This window comes from Rhinoraja longicauda, chromosome 5, assembly GCF_053455715.1.
Source record: "Rhinoraja longicauda isolate Sanriku21f chromosome 5, sRhiLon1.1, whole genome shotgun sequence".
Lineage (NCBI taxonomy): Eukaryota > Metazoa > Chordata > Chondrichthyes > Rajiformes > Arhynchobatidae > Rhinoraja > Rhinoraja longicauda.
In genome coordinates, this window is record NC_135957.1 from 13,736,716 (window position 1) to 13,743,742 (window position 7,027).

The following is a 7,027-nucleotide window of genomic DNA, read 5'->3' on the forward strand; positions in this document are numbered from 1 at the left end:
AAGGTTCCTATCAAATCTTTCCCCTCTCACTGTAAAACTATTTTCTGAGATACTGAAATCTTGGGCAAAACTTAACATGATGGGTCAGGCATCACCTGTGTAGGCAAATGGACAAAATCAGTCCAAAGAAGGGTCTCAAACTGAAATGTCATCTGACATTTCCTCTACAGATGCTGCCTGGCCCACTGAGTTCCTTCTAAGTTCTTAACATTTTTTCCCCAGTTCTAATACCTTGTAAGTACCCTTTTTTAGTAAAACTCACATCCTGGCACTAATGTGACTATTGAAGGTTACATGTTATTGTCTCCAGCACCACCTCGGACAGCTAGTTCCAGATAACCACAACCCTATGTGTGAAAAAAAACATACCCTCACATCTTTAAATTTTTCCTGGTGCCCTTTAGTTCTAGACGATTCTGCCCTGGGAACACGATTCTGACTATCTGCCCTAGCTACGCCTCTTATAATTTTATAAACCTGTATAGGTTCACTCCTTAGCCACTCTATCTTTGGTTTAAACCAGCTTCTGCAGTTCCTTCTTATACATTCTTATAACTCGTTCTATATTCTGGGCACCATTCCTATGAATGTTCTCTATACTCCCTTCAGCATAATCACACCTTTCCAATAGCATCGCAACCAGAACTGCACAAAACACTCCGAGTCCAGCCTAACCATCGATCTGTACAACTGTACAACTGTTACATGATGTCAAAAGTGATAGCAGTAGAATTAGGCCATTCGGACCATCAAGTTACTCCGTCAATCAATCATGGCTGATCTATCTCACCTTCCTAACCCCATTCTCCTACCTTCTCCCCATAACCTCTGACACCTGTACTAAGCAATCTCTGCCTTAAAAATATCCACCGACTTGGCCTCCACAGCCTTCTATGGCAAAGAATTGCACAGATTCACCACCCTCTGACTAAAGAAATTCCACCTCATCTCCTTCCTAAAAGAATGTCCTTTAAATCTGTGGCTATGACCTCTAGTCCTAGACTCGCCCACGAGAGCAAACATCCTCTCCACATCCACTCTCTCCAAGCCTTTCACTATTCTGTACATTTCAATGAGGTCCCCCCTCATTCTTCTAAACTCCAGCAAGTACAGGTCCAATGCCGACAAACGCTCATCATAGGTTAACCTACTCATTCCTGGGATCATTCTTATAAACCTCCTCTGGACTCACTCTAGAGCCAGCAATCCTTCCTCAGGTATGGTGTCCAAAATTGCTCACAATATTCCAAATGCGGCCTTACCAGCATCTTATAGAGCCTCAGCATTACATCCCTGTTTTTGTATATAAGCCCTCTTGAAATAAATGGGAGCATTGTGTCTGCTTTATGTTGTCCCAACACTTACACTCATTGCCTCGACTGATGAAGCAAATATAGCATATATCTTCACCACTCTGACTGCTTGTGCCACTTTAAGGAAACTATGGATTTGTTCCCCAAGATTTTGCTGTTTTAAACGCTCTTCAGGGACCTATCATTCACTGTATATGTCCTGGCCTGGTTTAACTTCTAAAAAATTATCACTTTGCACTGAGTTAAATTCAATCAGCCGTCCTTATCCACTTTCCTAATTGATCCATTTTCTGTACTATCAATGGGCAATTTTTTTTCTCTGACCACTCTACCATTAATTATGCTGTCATTTGCAATTTACTAATTATGTTACCTACATTCTCATCCAAAGCACTGATGGAAATGACAAACAATAAAGAAGCTAGTTCCATTCTCTGTGGCATACTGTTGGTTACAGGCTCTGAGAGGTAACCCTCCACTACCATCTTCTGTTCCCACCATCAAGTCAGTTTTATATTCAATTTGCTATCTCGCCCAAAGATACTAGAGGAGCAAGATGGACCACTCCGTCGAAATCGCGTATACTGAAGTGTAGTACACAAAGGATCAGAAGCAACTTTGATTTAAAGCAACGCTCTATTTCTCTCTTCATCTTATTTTTCACATGATATACATAAACCATAAAGGTCGAATCGCCTTTATGGTTTATGTATATCATGTGAAAAATAAGATGAAGAGAGAAATAGAGCGTTGCTTTAAATCAAAGTTGCTTCTGATCCTTTGTGTACTACACTTCGGTATACGCGATTTCGACGGAGTGGTCCATCTTGCTCCTCTAGTATCTTTGGGCGAGATAGCAAATTGATATACACACATATATACACACACATATATATATCTTTAGTTTCCTTCTTGTGATTTCCTCTAATTATTTGTTTAGCAACCTTTTTCTTTCAATCTCTCTATCTCTCTCTCTCTCTCTCTCTCTCTCTCTCGTTCTCCCTATCATGATCACTGTTCTCTCACAGACATTTGATTAGGGCCTACCCATAAACATTCACAATCAGTGACATCAAACTTATTTCCAGAAATCCTAATATTGTAAATAAAATAACTATGAACACATATCAAGGTATTTTTTCATTCTATATTAGTGTAATAAAATGTAATGCATACATATCTACACTGATACAGAAGTGCTAGCTTTAGACATGAATAATGTACATTGCTACCATAGTTTAGTTTTGAATTTAACATATAATTGAGGGGGTCGGTGCAATATAGTGCTAACCCTCACTTTTGTGAAAAATGACTTGCATGCATTAACACGATCCTTACCCACTGCCCTACAACCTGTAAAAATTTCATATTTAAATTCAACCGATAAGTTGGTCAAATAACATAGGCACCTTGTTTTCTTTTGTGATTTATGGATTTTTCAAATGTGAATATCTCATAACGACACATTTGTGGGTTAGCAGTATATTGCACCAACCCCCTTCAATTTTAAATCATTCAAAAATGAACTTCATAAACAAGGATAACACTTTTTATTTCTGTCATTCATGGTAAGATTTACATCATTTTGTGTGCGAGATATACAGGGTTGCACTGTTTCGCATATCAGCTAACCCCAATGAAAAGATCAGGTCCTGATTTATACCAGCTCTTCACCTTACCCCCCTTGTCTGAAGAAGGGTCCCAACCTGAAACATCACCCATCCTTTTTCTCCAGAGATGCTGCCTGATCCGGTGATTTACTCCACCACTGTGTCTATTTGAATTGGATTCATGCTTCCGTACCACGTCAGGCAGCATTGGTCATTGTAGTGGCTATCAAGAGTTTTTAACTAATCAATTCACCAATTCAAATTTTCTTGGCTCTGAGTATTAAGTTAACTGTCTTTTCAATTATATTGTGGATACAGTAGAGTTCTATTGTTTGCAAATGCCTAATCTCTGCTTCCATGACTTTTTTAAATAAAACAAAAAGAGATATAGCTCGTGGAGGTGAAATTAAAATTAACAGAGAAAGCAAAGAACAGTTCATTAAATATGATCAATTGGCCTGATACAGACAGAGTGGATCTCTAGTGCAAATATTCAATCAGTAACATCCAAAGTTTAAAGATCACGAAGCAGCAACTAAATAATTATAAATGTCAACTATCAACTTATCCAAGAAGTAGAACAAAAATAATTGTTTGCAAACATTTTATATATGAAGAAATCTCAGAGAGTTGTGAACACTGCCCAGTCTAGCACACAGAATCTGTTTATTAAAATGGCGCTGAAATTTACCCATGACCTACTACGATTTTTAGATAAAATTTATCTTCTTATAGAAATATAATAGGGGATCTTATAGAAACTTACAAAATTCTTAAGGGGTTGGACAGGCTAGATGCAGGAAGATTGTTCCCGATGTTGGGGAAGTCCAGAACAAGGGGTCACAGTTTAAGGATAAGGGGGAAATCTTTTAGGACTGAGATGAGAAAGTTTTTTTTCACACAGAGTGGTGAATCTGTGGAATTCTCTGCCACAGAAGGCAGTTGATGCCAGTTCATTGGCTATATTTAAGAGGGAGCTATATGTAGCCCTTGTGGCTAAAGGGATCAGGGGGTATGGAGAGAAGGCAGGTACAGGATACTGAGTTGGATGATCAGCCATGATCATATTGAATGGCGGTGCAGACTCGAAGGGCCGAATGGTCTACTCCTGCACCTGTTTTCTATGTTTTCTATGTTTCTGTTTTTAGATAATATTTATCTTCTGTTTTTACCGAGGAAAAAGATATGAGGACGAGAGAACTTGGGATAGTCAATGGAGATAACTTGAGATAGACACAAAAAAGCTGGAGTAACTCAGCAGGACAGGCAGCATCTCTGGAGAGAAGGAATGGGTGACGTTTCGGACCAAGCCCCTTCTTCAGACTTGAGTCTGTATTACAGCCGAGGAGGTGCTGAACGTCCTAGGATATACGAAGGTAGATCAATCTTGATCAGATACATCCAAGACACAGTGGAAAACTAGAGAAGACATTGCAAGAGTCCTGTCCAAGACATGAAAGGTCATTAGAATACCGGCAAAAGATGCCAGAAAACCTGAGGGCGGCTCGTGTTGTGCACCCCTTCCTAAATAGAGCAAAGAAAAATCTGAAAATTATAGACCAGTTGGCCTAACATATGTGACAGGAGAGGATTCGGAGTGATGAGATATACATGCATTTGGAAAGATGGGTTGATTAGGGATAGTCATTATAGTTTTGTAAATGAGAGGTTGTGTCTCAGCAATTTGATTGAGTTTTTTTGAAGAAGTAACCAAGAAGGTTGATGAGGGCAGTGCCATAGACAGTCTACATGGACTTCAGCAAGCCCTTTTATAAGATTGTGCATTGTCGGCTGCTCTAGAGGATTAGATCACATGGGATCCAAGGAGAGCTAGTGAACTGAATACAGAATTAGCTTTATGGTAGGAAGTAGAAGGTGGTGGGGGAAGGTTGTTTATCGGACTAGAGTCTTGTGACTAGTGGTGTACTGCAGGGATTGGTGCGGGGCCCATTACTTTTTGTCACCTATACAAACAATCTGGATGAGAATATACAAGAGAACCTAGAGAAGAAATTGCCCTGACTGAGGTATATCATTAAACACAGTTGAAGTGCCAGAAGACTGGAGGGTGGCTAATATTGTGCCTTTATTTAAGAAAGGTTACAAGGAAAAGTCTGTGAACTATAGACCAGTGAGCTTAACATCTATGGTAGGTATGTTACTGGAGAGGATTGTGAGGGATTAAACATTTGGATAAACAAGGGCTGATTAGAGATAGCATGGTTTTGCATGTGGGAGATCATGTTTCACAAATCTGATAGTTTTTTTGAATACCTAAAAAGTTTGATGAGAACAAAGTTGTGGAAGTCTATATAGACTTCAGCAAGCCCTTTGATAAAGTTCCATGTGATAGGCTGCTCTGGAAGGTTAGATTGCACGGGATCCAGGGAGAGCTAGCAGATTGGATAGAGAATTGGCTTCATGGAAGAAAGCAGATGGTGATAGTGGACCGTTGTTTTTTGGAATAGAGGCCTGTGGCCAGTGGTGTGCCACAGGGATGGCTGCTGGGCCCATTGCTATTTCTGGTTTATGTCAACAATTTGGATGAGAATGTAGAAGGTATGTTTAGTAAGTTTACAGATGATTCATGGGTGGTATAGTGAAAATGCTTATCATTTTTTTTATAGCAGGATCTTGATCAGCTGGGCAACTGGGCTGAGGAATGTCTAATGAAGTTTAATGCAGATAAATGCGAGGTGTTTCTTTTTGGGAAGTCAAACCAAGGCAGGACCTTCACAGTGAATGGTGGGGCCATTGGGAGTGTTGTAGAACAGATTGATCTAGGAATTAGAGGTACATAGTTCCCTGAAAGTGGCATCACAGGTAGATAGGGTGGTCAAGAAGGCGGACAAGGCAGGAGTCCAAGTAACATTAGGAGAAAAAAATATTTAGATTTGGAGATTACGAGAATTAGGAGAAAAAATATAGATCAGCCATGATTGAATAGTAGAATAGACTCATTGGGCTGAATAGCCTAATTCTGCACCTATGTCTTATGGTCTTATGTTACAGTGTGCAACATACTGGGGAGGCCACATTTGGAGTAGTGTGCTGAATTTTAGTTACCCTGCCATAGGAATAATATCATTAAGCTAGAAAGTGCAGAGAAGATTGTCGAGTATTGAGGTTAGGCAGGCTTTGACTTTAATCCTTGCAGCTCAGGGGACTGAGAGATGATCTTATAGAGGTGTATAAAATCATGACTTGACAGGGTAGATGCGCAGTCTTTTATGCAGAGTCGGGGAATCAAGAACAGAGGACATAGCTTTACGGTAGGGGGGGAAAGTTTTAATAGGAAACTGAGGGGCAACTTTTTTGCATAGAGGGTGGTGGGTATATGGAATGAGTTGCCAGTGGAAGTAGTTGAGGCAGTTACTATAACAACATTTAAAAGATATTTGGACAGATACATGCGTAGGAAAGGTTTAGAGGGATATGGATCAAATGAGGACAGGTGTATATGTGGCATATTGGGTGGGGTGGACAAGTTGTATGACTGGACGTTAATTGTGGATTTTGAATCTTACCACCAGAGTTAAATAATAGTGTGCTTTGACACCAAACCTTGGACTATCAGATCTATACAGAGAGCTTCCAAACCAGCAACACCCAGGTTTGGACTGATTTTACCTTGAACTAATTATTTTTCTGTTAATATTTCTTGGTTGTGGCAAAGCATACTGTATGTTGTTCATTGCCTAGATTTTACACAGCTCAGTAGTCAAGATTGGACAAGGGTCCTTCGGAAATGTCAATACAAATTCATTATCAAATTAAAACTATTTGTTATTCAGCACCATATTATTAAGTCAAAACCATTTCTCCAAAGGCTTCCACTGAAATAATCAGTAGTTCCGTACTCTGTCAGATCTAACACCTTGGATGTGTATTATACAATGCCAGCATCATCCCGTATCAATTGGACTAGTCACTGGAGCACATTCAACTTAACTTTCCAGAAAAAATTGACACGGATTCACCACCAAAAGATAATAAAACACAATAATCCAGTTTGAGGTTTTCATTGAAGATAGACACAAACTCAGTTGGTCAGTCAGCATCTCTGCAAAAAAAAGGATGGGTGACGTTTCAGGTCGGAACCCT